Source organism: Saimiri boliviensis, chromosome 1 (genome assembly GCF_048565385.1).
Source record: "Saimiri boliviensis isolate mSaiBol1 chromosome 1, mSaiBol1.pri, whole genome shotgun sequence".
Taxonomy (NCBI): Eukaryota; Metazoa; Chordata; class Mammalia; order Primates; family Cebidae; genus Saimiri; species Saimiri boliviensis.
In genome coordinates, this window is record NC_133449.1 from 173,707,872 (window position 1) to 173,726,585 (window position 18,714).

Below are 18,714 nucleotides of genomic sequence, written 5' to 3' on the forward strand. Positions count from 1 at the left end.
AGCTGGGCATGTTGGTGCACACCTGTACTCCCAGATACTTGGGAGGCTAAGGCAAGATAATCACTTGAACCTGAGAGGCAGAGGTTGCAGTGAGCCAAGATTGTGTCACTGTACTCCAGCTTGGGTGACATAGCTAGAATCCATCTCAAAAAAAAGAAAGAAAGCAAAGAAAGAAAGCAAAGAAAGAAAGAGAGAAAGAGAGAAAGAAAGAAAGAAAGAAAGAGAAAAGAAAAGAAAAGAAAAGGAAGGAAGGAAGGAAAGAACAAAAGAAAGAATGGAAAGAAAGAAAGAAAAAAAAGAAAAGAAAGAAAAGAAAAAAGAAACACCTAAGACCGGGTAATTTGTACAGGAAATAGGTTTAATTGGTTCACAGTTCTACATGGCTGAGGAGGACTTACAATCAGGAAACTTACAATCATAGTGGAAGAGGAAGCAAACACATCCTTCTTCACATGATGTCAGGAAGGAGAAGTACCAAGCAAAAAAGGAAACACACCTTATAAAACCATCATATCTCATGCAAAGGCACTCACTATCACAGGAATAGCATAGAGGTAACTGCCCCCATGATTCATTCAACTTTCACCAGGTCTCTCTTATGACAATTCATGATGAGATTTGGGTGGGAACACAGGCAAACCACATCAATAGGGAAAAGCACTTCAATTACGATCATAAAAGATTTTATGAGGTCCTTCTCCAATTTTCTAGATTTTTCACTAACTTTACTAATTTGTCCTTACCACCTCCAATGGTTACAATGAAATTTAACATTTGTATTTCTTCTCTTCACCAAGGGTTAGGAAGGAATAATACTCAGAAATTCAAGTCCCTGGAAAAGCAGCCACATTATCTGCTTCAGCAACATAACCCATTTCATTTAGATGGTACTTTGTGGTTTCAGACTGTTTTACAAATACTCACTTGATCTTAGCAAACAGGGTTGCTAAGAGGCTGTAATTACCATCTTACCTTTAGAAATAACAAAGGTACCACAATATTAAATTACTTTCCTCGAGAAGGCACAGCCACAACACAGCAGAAACAGGCCTCTTAACTAAGATCCATATTCCTAGTCCACTGTGTTTTTCATAATATGAATCATATTTTGTAAAATTTGGAAAGGTTGCCCCATTCTATGTTTACATTTTATTTTGGCAGTTTCCAATTTTTTTTTTTTAATTTCCATTCTTGACAGAGGAGCTGTGAGGTAACAATACTCAGGATGCACAGAAGGTGGGGAAAGAGGAGGATTCCTGGTTGAAAACAGCTTCCCTTCTTTCATAGATTTGTTTTTCCTAATTTACTGATTCCTCTCATTAACAAATATTTCCACAGCCCGTCTGTGTAATTTATTATGGCAGAAAACTACTGCAAATTTCCAACCTCAAGAGAAATACCTATTTGCTTCCTGTCTCACCTCCTGGCAGAATTACTTCATGATTAACTTTTAAAACTTCAACAACAATAACAAAAACCACCGCACACATGCGCTAATATGACAATAAAGGTAGGTTTCCTGAGTAAACTTGTGCCAAGGTATGTCAGAGAGAGGGATACGTGAATCTATATAATTTTTAATGAAATAATAAATCATCTTGAACTTCTTCATTGTGCCACTTTAGGCAAGGGGAGATTAGTAGGAACTAATCAAATAGGCAAATTAAATTATGACACAATGCCTACATTGTTCATTTGAGCTGCTCAAATGATTAGATAAGCTCTTTTTTATTTGTTCTTAAACATGAGGTATATCTCAACTGATGCTATTAAAGAACAAACAAAATTGATAATAGAATGAAAATTGATTCAGTGGCTAGAACCACTAACTAGTATGTAATGAGCCTTTTCATTAAGACAGTGTTTAATATTCTTGATTTCTAATAATTGGTAATATTTTAGATGGAATAGTTTCAGTATTGTGTTGTAAATTATAGCAATAAAAACTGATTATTGTTCTAAAAAATCTATACATTGTTTTTCTAAAAAAAAACTTTCTTATATAAGTGGAAAACTTAAAAGACAATGGGTAAAAATACCATAGAATTAACTGCAACATAGATAAATTTTAAGACAATCTTCTAATATGCTACAGTAAGCTCATATGTAATTTAGTTAATGTAAATATTAAAGGTTAAATATTATGTTTTCAGAAGTATTTTTAAGATTTTTTTCTCTCCATACATTTGTGTGTATATATGTGCAGAGATTGAGGAAAAGAGTTATATTTTATTTCCCTTCATAAAAAGATGACCCTGCTGATGACATCTCTTATTAACAAACTTTTTATTAAAATGTCAGAGTTTAGAACACAAAGGATATCTTAGAAATTTACAGTTTGCTGTGTGAAGGCAAAGGCAGCAGACCATGCATATGCCCATACCTATGTTCACCTATGTTCAAAGGACCTACCAAGACATCCTACCAAGGAGATGGCTGCTAAGATACTGAGAAAAAGGAGTTCAGCATGAAGGCAGAGCAAAAAATGCATGATCTTTGAGTCCAGCAATCACTGGTTTACATCCAAGTTCTACCACTTACTATAGTGTTACTGAAAATAAACCGTCTAACCTCTTAGAATCTCGTCTGTAAAATCTGGAGAGTAACATTTGTCCTTACATACTTGTTTTAAAAGTTACATGACCTGGTATGTACTTTATGTAGCAGAAGACTATATAGTAGGCATATAAATGTAGCAATTATTATTAATAAATAAGTAGTAATTATTAAGGCCATGTCTACTCCACTCATGAAGAGAGCTGATAGTTGAATTCCTCAGGGATCTAGGTGTTCAATCTTTAAATTGAAAAGAGTAATTTCTATGGAATAAGAGTACCACAGTACTACTATTGAATTCTTCCACTGTCTTACTAAAATTCTCCAAAGTTAACAGAATATTCTTCAACAAAGAGCACCACTAAGTAGTCCTATCATTACCTTATATTGACCTAATACTGGCCTCATTTGAAGAGAAATACTTATGTGATTTAACAGATTTGAATTTAAGAGAATATTTTATAAAATACTCAAGTATTTCAGATTGGATTTATAAAGCATTCCACATTATAAAGTAACACTGTACTCAAGGCTGACATGTGACAAAATGAGCAATGATGCAAGATCTCCTTGGAGTCCAGAGCTTTATTAATAATTATTAATATAAATAATCATTAATAAAATAAGAGTCACCCACCATTATTGTGTGGTGAAGTCTCTTTGTAGGTCTCTGAGAACTTGCTTTATGAATCTGGGTGCTCCTGTGTTGGGTACATATATATTTAGGATGGTTCAGTCTTTCGGTTTAATTGGACATTTTTCCTGTGATGTAATAGCTTTCTTTGTCTTATTTTGATCATGGTTGATTTAAAGTCTGTTTTGTCAAATTAGAATGGCCACCTTGCTTTTTCTTTTTATGTTTGCTTGGTAGATTTTTTTCCATTCCTTTACTTTGAGCCTATGGGTGTCACTGCACATGAGATGCATACACTGTAGACAGCTTACAGTTGTGTCTTGCTTCTTTGCCGCCCTGTACCTTTTAACTGAGTCATTTATTTACATTCAAGATTAATATTGATATGTACGGTTTGACCTTGTCATCTTGTTGTTAGCTGGTTATGATGCAAAGTTGCTGTCCTTTGGATTTTTTTTTTCACATTTTTATTCTTTGGTGCCATTGGTAGTTTGGTTTTCGCATAGGTGGGTTTAGTTGACTGGCTTCACTTCTAGTCTGCTCCTGGGTCTTGGAGGAGCCCTTTCTGATTACTGTCTCCATATCTGTATTTCTTTTGTTGGGTGTTCTGGTCCATGGGCGCCCCCCTCAGGCAAGGGCTGCAGTTGGCAGACAGGCCATATACTTGCTGAGTTGGCCCTTACCTGCTGTTTCAGTGCTTCCCAGGGGAACATGTGGTTGTGCCTGCCCACAGAGTTCAAACAGGGGCAGGACCACTGTGCTCGGATCTCAAGCAAGTGTGGCCCTTTTGACTATGAGAGGTAGAGGGTAGGTGGAGTTGTTTGCCTTGCCATCTGGCTGTTTCTAGTACAACAGAAAACTGTGCCCCTCAGCAAATTCAGGCAGAAGTAGGACTTCTGGGCTGGAAGTCCTAGCAGCCATTGCCTACCTTGCTGCTAGCCGTGGAGGTGGGTGGGATCACCCAGCCTGCCACCCAGGTGTTTCCCAGGACATCAGGAGGCTGAGCTCTCCACTGAGTTCACACAGAAATGGGACTGCCGGGCCAGAGCCACAGAGAAAGATAGGATAGAGTCTTCTCCCAGATGAAAACAGTTGCTAGCCCACTTTAACTCTAGTCTCATGGATAAGAGTATGACCAAAGGGAGAAAAGATGAAAGCCAAAGAAGAAAAAGGTCATCTCTTTAATGTAATGGAATTAAGACACAGATGATACCCAAAAGATGAAATCCCATGAAGGGGGAAATGGTCCCTTCAATGTTTTTGACATTGATCCTTGAATGGAGAAGTACAAAAAGGTCTTGATTTTGCTATCCAAATGTGCATGCAAAATATCTGTGAAATTGTGATTGGCAAATTTAAGGTTCTGGAATGAAGTTTAAGCTGACCTTCTTCTTCTTTGTAAGCTTTTAAAATTTTCTTCAGAATGGATTTCCCACAAGAAAACATTAAAGAATGATAGTACTAGCTTTGCCAAAAAGATCATCCACTCAATCCAAACATAATTCATAATGAGGACTCTGGGCACCTGCCCATCAAAAAGGAAAGTATCCCAGCAGCAACTCCCCTAATTCCCTGCACAGCTGTCAGCTTCCATTCCAGATGGTGATTACCGATGGATGCACTGACATGGACCAATCTTTAACTGGTACTCCAAACCTGTTCTTTTACTGAGGACTCATTAATGCCAATTATAATCTTTGATTAAGCCTGTGCTTGACAAATGGGCTTTATTGTAAGTATTCAATCCAGACATGAATTTACAACTAGAGGTTAGCATAATCAATACTCTGGACAGTATTTTGTCAGAAACAAGATTTGCTAGAATACCTAGTGCAATGCAGCTGGTGACATTCAATCTATCACAGCTGCCCACTAAGAATGAACCATGGCCATCCTCCATTAATCTCTCCCTGTTCTCAATCAGGAGTAGGGCTGGAGGAAATGAGATTGGCTATTTAAGAAGACTATTTAGAATTTCTCAAGAAAATGATCATTAGGAATTTCAACTGAAAAACAGAGTTTCCTTTGTTCTTCCATAGTTATCACAACATCCATTATCACCACACGGGAGAAATAAGACGCAGAATTGATTTTCCCAATCTCAGTTAAGTAAGCATGGTTACAGAACTATAAATTTGCTCCTCTACTACAGAAAGCCATTCCTTGAAGCAAGTTAAAAAGCTGGAAGGCTATGTACTGGTACCACACTAGCTTTATAGACCACTCTTTATTTAATTGCTGTTTAAAGACTATTATCGGAGCTTGTTATATGAAACGGTATTTGAAATCCACCTCTGCTTCCTTTTGCAATGAGATCCCAACTGGATCAGAGCTGAGTCTCAAGTATGCTGGCATGTTAAGTTATGAACACTCTACTATCAAGCCATACCCCCTCCTCTCTTTAGTTCAAAAGAGCCTCGAATATACTTTAAGCATTTCCACAGTGAGGTTCAATTTGGTACAGACATATTGGATTGACTGTGAGGCACGAGCTAGAGAAAACAGAATTCCTGAGAGAATGGCTATATTTGAGAAATATGTCAGACCTGCTGAGGTATACGAAGCCCAAGGCTTGGGCAGGTGCCATAGCATCAGTAAAGCTGAAGAGAGACCAGCCACACTCCTGTGGGTCCTCCTCCTACAAAAGCAGGCCAGAAGAACAAGAACATATTGGCCAGAATAGAAAGAAAGAGGGCAATGTGACGCCAAATGGGGAAACTCACCACCTAAGGGTACTTTGGAATCAAGCGTAGGTCGGCACCACCACGTGGGTAGCCTCCAAACAGTGGCAGGAATCATGCAATCCTGGTATCTAGAAGGCACTGAGAAGAGTGAAACAGACAACTGAGAAGACAGAAAAGGCAAAAGTCTGTATGAGTAGTAGGGAGGCAGGAATGTAGCCAACAAAGAATTGCAGGTGAGATCTCCCACAGCCATGCAAGAAAAGAAAGATGAAGGTCTAGTAAGATGACAAAGGAACAAACCCTTATAGTGTCCTAACTGGAAATCACAATAGAGAGGTCTGTGATTCAAGTAGGTTTTTCTTGGAAAATAACAGCCCCTGAACCTATTGTTCATTTCAATATTAGTATCTATTCTATAAAATGTGTGAGAAAGATTTTTCAAAATTTATTGCCAACAATATGGAAAATGGTGATACTCCTTACCAACACCTGTTCTTCTTGATGACAAAACCAAAGGACCCATTACATTTCCCCTTTTGACTTGGATTCCAGGAAGCAAATAACTCCATTTGATATGGAGTTATAAAAATCCTAATCCTTCGAATTAGCAAATCTCTCTTTCTAGTCCTTAATTATCTTATGATGCTATTATACTGATTTTGTTTCATGTGTCTTTTTGTTTTAAAAGCTGGCATATAAGGAAATAAATATGACATCCTGACTGCATATATAATACTTAAGGCAATCTAAATTCCATCAAGATACAGTATCCTACTGCTATATCCTGTAGATGGGAGCAAGCAGATGATTCTATCTCAGTCCTCTCATTTATTCACCTATGAGGTTGTTAAAAGAATTGAAGACTATGTAAAAATATTTTGTAATCTCTAGAAAACACTGCCCAAGTATTCAATGGTGTTCTTATATGTAAAACATCTGGAAAACTTTTTCTATTTTGAGTTGTCTTTCTTATATTCCTGTCATAGTATTTGATATTGCCATAAAACTCAAGGCTGTGCAAAAACTCTAAAAGCTGGTGTTTAAAAATGCAAATGTTTTCTGAGAAGGAGGCATTATAAATTATAATCAGTCCTTAACACCTTAGGTCAAAGTCACATATTGTTTAACCCTGCTAAGTCCTTTCTAAATGAAGGCAGATAACAGCAAGACTGAAGAACAAGTAGCAGAGTAAAACCAATGACTAAGTAACACAAATTTCATGATGCTCCCCCAAAGATGCCTGCCTCTATGGTATCTTCTGCCAACTGTTGAGTCCTTTCAAACAGCTTGCAAGAGCCAGATGTCAGCAATACAGCCCTGGTCCCTGTTGAGAATGTATCCATTTAATCTTATATTCAGCATTTCTTAAGGGACAGACTAGTATGTAAAGGGCCACAAAAGAGTGGTTCTTTGACCAAATCTGCACACCACAGCTCTGCAGAGGGCTATTTTTCAAATGCATATTGGAGTCTCCCAACCCCTACATCACCATGAATATCTTCAGTGTCTTCTCTTTGTTCAACATTTAAAATGTCCCACAAGAGTCCTCATGATCTGACCTTGTTCTGAGTTTCTGAACCACACCTTGCCTTCTGTGAGCTCTGGCTTATACTGGCTGGCCTTCTTTTCATTTCCAGAGCCTTCACTCAAGATGTCCTCCTACCTGGGAGACAATTTCCCCACATTTTCTCTGGAAAGTCACAATCATGCGCTAGATTTCAGTTGAAAGTTTAGCCACTCAAGGAACTTCTTGGCTCTCGATTATGCCAGGTTCCCTGTGACAGGGACTCAGACAACCACACACCTCTTTTGTACAGCTCTCAATGCAATCATAATTCAACAAGTACTTAGATGATGATATGTTTATGGCAACATTACCCGAATGCATATTTCACAAGCATAAGGTCATGTCTGTCTCACTTATCACCATCCTCGGTGCCTTGTTTAGTGCTGTGCTTATCTTGGGGACCCAATAAACATATGCTAAATGAAGAAAGGAAGGAAAGCCAAGCTGGAAATTACCTCCTAGTCAAGACAGTGTGTTGAAATGTTGGTATTTGGAGCCTTTTTTTTTTTTTTTTTTTTTTTTGTATTTGGAGCCTTTCATAAGAAAAATAGGGGTTGGAGGATGGAGAAACAAAGGAATCTGATCATCTTCAGGGTTACATTCAGGTTTCATCTCACATCGTTGGGAAGCCTTCATACTCACTACCATCTTTAGACAAAGTTAAGCACTTTCTGCATTCTGTTTCCATTGATCCATATTCATACTACTATCACAGCCTATCACACTGCTGTCATTATTCACGTCTTTGTTTCTCCTGAATTTCTTAAAGCAAGTTTCTAATTTCACTCATTTTTGTGTTGCTAGATCATAGAATAGAACCAGGTATATAATATGCACTAAATACTTTTTAGATAGCTAGATGAATAAATAACATTTGACTGATCTGATGAAAATAAAATAAATCTTATGCCTATACATCAGGGACTTTTGACCAAGGGAGAAAAATTAGTTATATGATGAATTTTAGGCTTACTAATACAACACCCGGAAGACCATGGGAATAGACACAGTCATGCTTATGCCAATGATATATCAGTAATAACTCCTGGCCAGAAAATGTTCAGGGGTACTCATATTCATGTGCTGTTTTGACTACCATGAAAGGAATAGATCTTTCTAAGACATACAGACAGTGCTTGATGCCTAGAAATCAATACAACTATATATAGTAATAATAAGTTAAATTTATTCACATCTGTTTTGACACCACCCCATGGGTTATCCTACCTCAATCTCTTCCTCTCTTAATTTAAATCTTTAGACCATATGCTTACAATGTCAAAAGTTGTGACTCTGGTTGTTTTTTTTTTTTTTTTTTTTTCCTTCTTCACCATAGAGATTAATTACTTTTTCAAATAAAAAGACCTGCATTCTTGATTCTAGCCACATCATGGCCATAAGGAAAAAAAACAAAAACAAAAACAAAAAAAAAACAAACAAAAAAACAAAGAAAATGATATGGCTAGCTCAGCACAAACATATCACCCTCATGAGAAAGAATAGTGAATATGTTATCTAGCTAATATTGATAGCTGGTTATCATTGTCAGTCTCTATAAAATGTATACATGTCAAAATTTTAAATACTGAATAACTCTTAAGGGCCCCAAATAAATGTATTAACATCCAAATTAGGGAAACTGTTGCTTCCAGTTTCTGTCTTTCCTCTCTATATTCTAAAGTAAAATCAAAGACAACCCTGTGACAGGTACTGAGGGAGCAGCCATCAAAATCAGTTAAACTCGAAGAAAATCTAGGCAAAACCATTCAGGACATAGGCATAGGCAAGGACTTCATGACCAAAACACCAAAAGCATTGGCAACAAAAGCCAAAATAGACAAATGGGACCTAATTAAACTCCACAGCTTCTGCATGACAAAAGAAGCAGTCATTAGAGTGAATCGGCAACCAACAGAATGGGAAAAATTTTTTGCAGTCTACCCATCTGACAAAGGGCTGATAACCAGAATTTACAAAGAACTAAATCAGATTTACAAGAAAAAAACAAACAAGCCCATTCAAAAGTGGGCGAAGGATATGAACAGACACTTTACAAAAGAAGACATACATGAAGACAACAAACATATGAAAAAAATGCTCATCATCACTGGTCATTAGAGAAATACAAATCAAAACTACATTGAGATACCATCTCACACCAGTTAGAATGGTGATCATTAAAAAAGATAGAGACAACAGATGCTGGAGAGGATGTGGAGAAATAGGAACACTTTTACACTGTTGATGGGAGTGTAAATTAGTTCAACCACTGTGGAAGACAGTGTGGCGATTCCTCAAGGACCTAGAAATAGAAATTCCATTTGACCCAGCAATCCTATTACTGGGTATATATACAAAGGATTATAAATTGTTCTACTGTAAGGACACATGCACACAAATGTTCATTGCAGCACTGTTTACAATAGCAAAGACCTGGAACCAACCCAAATGCCCATCAATGATAGACTGGACAGGAAATATGTGGCATATATACACCATGGAATACTATGCAGCCATAAAAAACGATGAGAGAGAAAGTGTGTGGTGGTACTGCAGAGCAAACTAATCAGCAAAGTACAACGAATCAAAACCCCCTAACACAAAGCAATGTTGTTTATACATACAGCGGTTCATTGAAAGATCTACAGAAAATGACTTATTAAAGGATCATCTGAATTTGATGTTAGAAAATCACCTGCCCCTTGTCATCAGTCAGGGATGTGCTACCAAATTATCTATGCAGATCCCAGGTTGTCTGTCTGCTGAGGGTAGCCCATACTCATATAGATTACCACCAGCTAGTTCTAGTTTCCCAGGTAATGCTAATTTACCACTGGCTTTATGTTTTACTCTTCAGCACACATGTAGTACTTATTACATAAAGGCCAATTGATGTAAGGTCACACCTCATCATTTTAGCTGATTCCTGGCTGTATTTCCTAATTATATATCACAACTTTTGCAACACAGATCTGCATTTATTGCCATCTAATATATCTTTTCCTGTTTGGTAACTTCATATGGATTTCTCCAGTAGGCAATTTTTGTTAGGGAATATTTTGGAACTCTACTGTAAATTGAGTTGAGGTATTTTTGGAAGGAGATTTGCACAAGCCTTGATAGGGGAGAAGTGTTCAGAGGGAGGGAACAGCCTAGGTGGGGCCTTAGATGTAAGAAAGCCTAAGAAAGTATTGAAAATAGGGAAATGATTTATATATGTGCTGGGGGAGTGGTAATGGGTGAGCCTAGAGAGGTAAAGTCATTGGTTTGGTGGTTCCTAAACTTTGCTGCACAATGGAGTCACCTGGGAATTTAGAGGAAATTTAAATTAAGAAAGAAAAAACTCCCAATCCCTGGCTCCTCCCCACCTCCTATGCCCCAGACATTATGACCTAATTGGTATGTAGTGTGCCTGGGCATTGGGAATTATAAAAGCTTCTCAGATTACAAGGTATAGCAAAATTTGGGAGCCTGTGAGCCAGCTGATTACGGGTCTTTTGAATTATGCTAAAGCATTTGGATTGTATTCAGAGAGGGATTTATGGCATCGAGGAACCACTGAAAGTCTTTAACCAGCAGGTCTGTAAATTAGAAAGATCATTCGGATTGCTTTGGTGAAAATGGATCGAGGAGTCTAGGACTGCAGGCAGTGAAACTAGCTGAGGGTCCCTGAAGGTTAAAGTTGCCTGATGGAAGAAGGAGTGGCAGTAGAGTTGGAAAGAGGCAGATGGATGCCTGGGGTATTGAAGTGGTGGATTCAACAGAACTGTTTATAGATGGCATGGGTGTGATGGATGGGACAGCTGTGTTGGGGTGGAGAAGAGTGATGAGTTAAGCTTAGGTGGGTGGGAGCCGGGAGAAAAGGGACCATCAGAAGAGATTGTTTGCCTGTTTCAGCAGGGGTCTCTCTACCAGCCCCGCTGAATCAGGGTGACCAATTTATGCTAGTTTCTCCTTTCAAGAGCTAGCTGAGAAAATCCATCAGTTGTGTGCTGAGCATTTAACCTTGTATGATTAACTGCCTATAGTCTGTTTTCTTCCAGGCAGAGGTGACATCTTGTTTCTCCTCGATTTGAGCAGATGTTTTTTTCTCTCATAGTTGATCATCTTGTAGTTCATTTGCATGAGACATCTGTGACCTTGATTAAGGGGGATTCTCCTCACACTTGTGACCCACACAGGTCTTGGTCGATATGGGATTACTACTGGCCCAGTGACCTCCAGAGATCTTCAGTTCTCTTGTGCAAAGAATGAGAGATAGTTGGGGAAATAATAGATTTCATTACTCTTTCATGTAATTGAATTGGAAATTTATCTCACTTTTATCTGAAAGTTTTTAGAGAAATGTGAGGCAGATTTTATGTAGCAATCTGGTGTACTTTGAGGAAAAAAACAACCTCTGTAACAAAAGGTCAGTTGTGTTCTCTTTTTAGGAAAATCCAATATACAAAAATCTGAATTTACAAAGCAGGCACATTCTGGGTAGAGGTAATTGGTGGTTGATGATTTTGATAATGATTTCTTGGCTTTATGAAAAGCTGTTCTTTGAAAATCTTTTGTAAAGTAAGTTTTTTCTATGTTCTTTAAGTGACTTGGATTTCAAGAATAAATTTTTGGAATAAGTAAAAAACAAAACAAAACAAACAAACAAACAAAAAACAGTCAAACTCTTAAGTCCTCTGACTCATTAGTAAGAAATTAAGTCTCATTTAAGCTAATAGTGCAAGTGTTGTGACAGAGAATATCTCCTCATAGGTCATTTTAAAATAGCCCTTAAATATTTAATGTTTATTGAAACATTTTTTGAACATACCATTAAAGAGAAAATTCTTAATAATGATGGTAAAACATTGTACATGTATCTTTATACCTATATTTGCCAAATTAGTTCTTTAGTTCATGACTATAATCATCATATGAATTTATTTTATTCAAACAATGTCACCTTCCAAATAATATTTGCCTTGAGTAAGAATTTGAATGTGTTAGTATTCTGAAAGGAGTTATGTTTACAGGGTTCTGTTTCCCAAATAATATTTTACTATCAGTGAACATTTGGAGTAGCTGCACATACCTATTCAAATTCTAATGAAACATAGACTACAAACATTTAAACTTTCAGTAGAATATTATTTGGAGAAAAAAATCTTGTTTGGCTGATTGTATGCTATTCCTACATTTGCAAATAAATTATTCTTGGCTGCATAAAGCTTCACACAACAAATTCTGCTTGGAAGATTAAATGACTTTGAAACAGATACTCAATAATAGAAAAATCACTATTGCTTCATAAAAGCTACTTTTAAATTAATGGGTTATCAGAAGAAAATAAGAGCTTGATACAAATACCAAACGGAAATAAAACTGGAAGAAAAGCTATTTGGCTGAAAACAAATGCAGAGAGTATTCTGTTGATAGCGAAATTGAAATGCTTTCTCTGACCACGGTCTCTTTAAGTTTCTGAATTCTCGTGACAGTTTGATTATATTTTTGGCATCTGGCAGATGCATTACAACTACTGGATTCTACTTACTAGAAAATAGAAAATTTCCCACACTATAACCTCCTCCATGTCAAGATACATACTGAAATGAATTACATATTTGTCCAATTAATTTACCTTTAAGTCATTTATCATATTTTCCTGCTTTATTGTCCTGTTCCTCTAATAGAATATAAGCTCCCTAAAGAGAGAAAATTTGTTTTATCTACTTCTAGATCCTCAGCTTCTAAAACGGTGTCAGATATACAGCACTACTTAATAAATGTTTGTTAGATGTCAAACAAATGAAGTGGGGAGCAATGGATTAAATCACCAAGCTACTACAACAGAAAGGCATTAGATAAAGGGAGAGGAGCATCTCCTGGAGAGTAAATTTAAGCATTTCAGGTATTTGCCCAAAACTGAAATTTTATAGTATATGCAGACAACACTTGAATTTCACCAAATTATGTAGTATCTTACACATATTGACTGCTGAGTGGTAAAAAGCACTGCCACTTCTTTGATTCCCTGCATTTCCTGACCAACTTGCTGTAACCCACTCAAACTCAAAGACCTATCAAAAAGGATTTCTGAAAATTCCCAAAAGGAAATATTAACCTAAGACCAGCCAGTGGTAAATAAATACAGGAAATTTAACGTAAAAGTGTTGACTACACAAAGTAGTCAGAAAGGAATTTTATTGACTGACTTACTCTCTTTCTAGAGAAAACTGAATTGAGACTTCTCCATAAAATGGTATTTTATAGGAACTCATAGAAGTAGAGAGTACAATGGTAGTTACCAGAGACTGAGGGATGCAAATGTTGATCATTTGGTACAAGATGATCCAGATGTTGATGCAGATGTTGATCAAATGGTACAAAATTTCAGTTAGACAGGTAGAATAAACTTTAATGATCTATTGCACAGAATGGTAGCCATAATAATAATGCATTATATGTTTTAAAATTACTGAAGGATTTGATTTTAAATGTTTTCACCACAAACAAAGATAGGTATTTGAGGTAATAGATTTGTTACTGAGTTTGATTTCACCATCCTACAATGCAAACATATATCAAAACATCACACTGTACCTCATAAATATATGATACATATGAATGTTTCTTGTCAATTAAAAATAAAATTTTATAAATTTAATCTATTTAAAAGATTGTGACTTACACGTGAAGCTAACTGTCCATTTGTTCATGTGTGGGTATTTAATTAGAAATTCCTGAAGGGAAAATTTAGCCTAATTTTGGCCTATGTACCTGCCACAAAGAGCATTCACTGTGCTTGGGCACAGGGTGCAACAGCAATAGTGTATTGAATAACCAATTGGACTGGATAGAAACATTCCATGGAGTTACTCTAGTCTGGCAGAGAGACTGATCATGTTCTATAATTAATATGCCTCCCTCAACCACTAACTGATGGAGTTGCCTTGATCAAATGTTTCAGTGTTTGGGTCTTAACAAGACTGTAGGACAAAATGACCTTTCAGAATCTCTCTAGGGTTAATTTTCTGGAGCACCTAAAAATCCACATGGCAGAACAGATTTCATTAGGCATCCCTAGTCTCCAGAATAAATAAGACATAAAAAATAAGACTGACAAAGTGGAAAGTGAGTAAGTGGTTCTCTGATAAATATAAGTGGTATAAAAAAGGCTCTCTAGACATATTTTCAAAAATGGGTCTTTTTTTTCTAAATAGCAATTTTCTATTTCTAAAATAGATATCTGTATGATTTAGTTCACCTCCCTACCTCAATCTGCCTGTGCAGACTTTACTTAAATTAACTTAGGCAGATATGTTGGGGACAGGATGGGGAGAAAATAATTTTAATGAAAACCATAGAAGATATATGCTTCATAATTATTAGACAAGGTTTTGGTGATGTTCTCCATCCACAGATTCTCACAGTTCATTCTTGTTTTCAAAGAGTAACCTGAGTGTAAATAACCTGAGCAGTTCCAGCATGACACTAATAGCTCCATATTCATGTCTGCAACTCTAATTTGCATGCAGGTTTATGCCTTCCAAATAGGGCTGATTATTTCCCTATGGAAATGGAAGATTCTAACACTTGGAAACATTTGAATGGAGAGAGAAAATAACAGGAATTTGGAGTATTGCTTGTTTGGCAAACATGTGATTTGTCAAATCCCTCCCAAATAAGCTAAGTGACAGTCCAGAAGGATACAGGGTATTTCAATTGTCACCATGCATTGTTTAGAGGATTAGATAGCTCCTAGTAGTAAGATTGCTCTTTTAAATCACATCAAGTTAAAGTAACAGAACAGATAATGCTATAACTTTTCTCATCTTTTTTTCCACATAGCTTTTGCTGTTGACACACTTTGACTATTCCTGTTGAAATTGTCTATATTCTCACAAACCAAAGCATATCTCTGTGCTCCATTCAGCATCGCACCATGCTTTAAAGCCACCAATCTTGTCTTCTGTTTCCTCAAACAAACAAAAGCAAGTGGATGACACAGGATGAGAGATACCCATAGATGCTCCATTTTCTAAATTTTCCACAACCTCAAGGAAATACTCAAAAAGTGACACTCCTGCCATTGTTTATTCTTCTGAAATGTTTTTCTGATTTATCATGTTGGAGTAGAAATAAGGAGTTAAAAGGCTTCCAAAAGCCATCAGTAGGTAAGCTGGTCTGATTAGGATATTGTAACCAGAAGGCCATACATAATGAGGTTTCTAGCATTCTTTCCCTAATCTGGTAAAATCCAGTCACACAAAATAATTAGCTTTTTCTTAGCACAAGGCTTCCCCTAGATGTTTCCTCTGTCAGGACTTTCCCCTAAAAATTGTCATACAATTCTCTTCCTTCATCATTTAGGTTTCTGATAAAATGCTGACTCCTCAGAAAAGCCTTCTTTGACCACTCTATATAAAGTTTCACATCCTTTTAACTCAAAATAATATTGTTCCAGTTTAAATTTCCTCAAAACACGAATTGTTTGAATTTTAAATAGACTATATTTTTAAGAGCAGTTTTAAGTTACAATAAAACTGAACAGAAGGTACTGAGATTTCTAATATACTCCCTGTCTGCACATATGGTACAGCCATTTCTATTTTCAACATTCCCACAACAGTTACTCATTTGTTACAACTGATGAACCTACATTGCTACATCATAATTACCTGGAGTCTACAGTTGACATGAGGATCATTCTTGGTGTTATACAGTCTATGGGTTTGGACAAATTTATAATGACATGTATCCACCATTATAGTACCATACAGAGTAGTTTTATTGCACTAAAAATCTTCTGTGTTCAGCTAATGCATGCTTCCTTTCTACTGATTCCTGGCAACCACTGATCTTTTTACCTTCTTCATAGTTTTGCCTTTTCCATAATGGTAAGTAATTGGAATAATACAGTGTACAGCCTTTCCAGATTGATTTATTTCACTTAGTAATATATATTTATGTTTTTTTTCCATCTCTTTCAATGGCCTGGTAGCTCATTTCTTTTTAGCACTGAGTAGTATTTCATTGTCTGGATGAACCACATTTTATTTATCCACTCACCTATAACCTACATCCTGGTTGCTTTATGAATAAAGCTACTATAAACATTCTATTACACGTTTTCATGTGAAATAAGTTTTCAACCTCTTTGGGTAAATTATAAGGAACCACATTGATGAATCATATGGTATGACTGTTTTATTACAGGAAGCCAATATTCAAACTCTGATATTCTTTTCTCTACTTGGGCTATATTGCTACTAGTACTTGTAATTGCATTATGAAATTCTTGTAATGTGTTTTTAACCTCTTATGTCAGTTACATGCTTTTTAGCTTCCTTGGATTGTGTCCAAGGTACTCCTATAGTTCAGTAATCTTCATTTCTATCCATATTTTGAATTCTATTTTGTCATTGCAGCATCTTAGCCTGGTTCAGAACCATTCCTGGAGAGGTGATATGGTTATCTGAAGAAAAGAAGACATTCTAGCTTTTTCAGTTTCCAAGGTTCCCTTGCTGATTCTTTCTAATCTTTGTGGGCTTATCTGCCTTCAATATTTGAGGGTGTTAACCTTTGGATTATTTTGTTTTTTTTTTCTTATTAGATGACATTGAGGGTTTGATTGTGGTATAAGATTGATTCAGCCAACTGGATTCATTTCTGGAAGATTTCAAGGGGCCAATGCTCAGCTCCCAACCACTGGACTGCATGCTTTAATTCTAGAAGATTTGTACTGAGTCCCAACTTTCTTCTATGGTTTCTTCATGCACTCCAATGGGTGGTGTCAGCCAAAGTGTTTCATAGTGCAGTGACAGTGGATATATTCTCATAGTAGCAGCTGTGGCACAGTCCTAGTGGGTGCTAGGGTCCCTAACTCCCTTGACTCCTTGTCAGTGTTCATCACAATGGCAGAGACAATGGCGCTGGAGTAGGGTGTTGGGGACTCCTTCTGGTGACTAGGAACATGGTAGTGTTGGAGGTAGTGTTGGCTTGCAGGTGGGGTGCCTGTAAGCACAGTTCTAGATGGCTTCTCTGTGCTCTGCAAGCAAGAGTGGTCACTCAAAGTGAGGGAGGATCCACTGTTCTCTGTGCAATGTTAACACAAGGTTGGGCTGCTGGTACCAAGGCTCCAACTACAGTGGAGGTTGGAGTGGGGAGCAGGGGTGGAGTGCATTACTGTGCACTGGCCCACACAGACATACAAACAGCAAAGCAATGTGGGGAGTTGCTGTGTGCCAAGGGGAAGCTGCAGCATAGGGAGGGAGCATACAGGCTGGTACATGCCACAGGAGTCAACCTGCAGGAGCTCAGGCACATTTTGTGAGTACAGAAGCTACAGTGTGGGCCCTCAGAGCACTCAAGACTGTGCTTCAAGCAAGCATGTGCAGGCTAGAGATCCAGGAGAGACCAGCAAACCAACAGGTGGTCAAGTCAGACCAGCCCTGTCTGATGGACCAGACTACCCTATAAAATTCAGGTCCAACAATTCCTTTAGGGCCAAAGGCTATGGGAGCAAGTCAGTGCTAGGGGGATAGCCCTTTCTGTCCATGCTCTGTTACAGATGCTGCTGTACCAAACCTTCTGGGCTCCACATCAGCTAGTTTGCTGTCCCTATCATTTCATTAAGCAGCTCTCCCTGCCAACTTAAGTGTCCATGGTGGTCAAGGGATCTCCTCCTGCTGGAGTTCCAGAGGCCAATGGAGACAGCAGATTGCTCCTTGTCATTTCAACTCAGTTATTCCCCCAGAGCCATTCGGGGCAAGAAGTAAGTCCCAGTGCTTGGTAGCCCGATGCAGGTTCCTAGCTTTCTCCCTCTTTAGTCCAACTTTTGTGTCTTGCCTTCATTCACTCTTGATGCCTTCCCTCTGAAGATCTGTTAGGAGCATGATCATAGCATTTACTCCTGAGGTATGGCCAATTTTAAGTTTCAAGGAAGGCCTCCGAAGTTTCAAGTACCAAAGTTCTTTACCTTGTTGTTCTTTACCAGTCCTCTCAGTCCCTTGATGGGAGCTGTTTCATTTGGCTGCTCTAGTCAGCCATCTTGTCCTCCTCCACAAGTTATTTTCTTAATGCCCCCATTTGGCCTGATTAACTTAAAGTTTCAGCTCAAATATAATTTCTCAACAAAATCTTCTGTAGTTTCCACTCTAAATTGGCACCTCCCATTTTATTACACTCATAGCAAGTACCTTTTATTATATTTTAAGGAATTTTTCTTTTTTAAAAATTTAATATTGTTTTTAAGTAACTATTGGTTTGCTCTTTAAACTTCATTCGGTTTT

At 37.4% G+C, this 18,714-nt stretch overlaps 1 protein-coding gene across 13 annotated transcripts in view; it reads right to left on the reverse strand.

Annotated features, from left to right (window-relative positions):
- Positions 1-18,714, reverse strand: part of PRELID2 (PRELI domain containing 2) — a 631,123-nt gene that overhangs the window by 173,674 nt on the left and 438,735 nt on the right. The gene's annotated exons all lie outside the window — the stretch shown is intronic.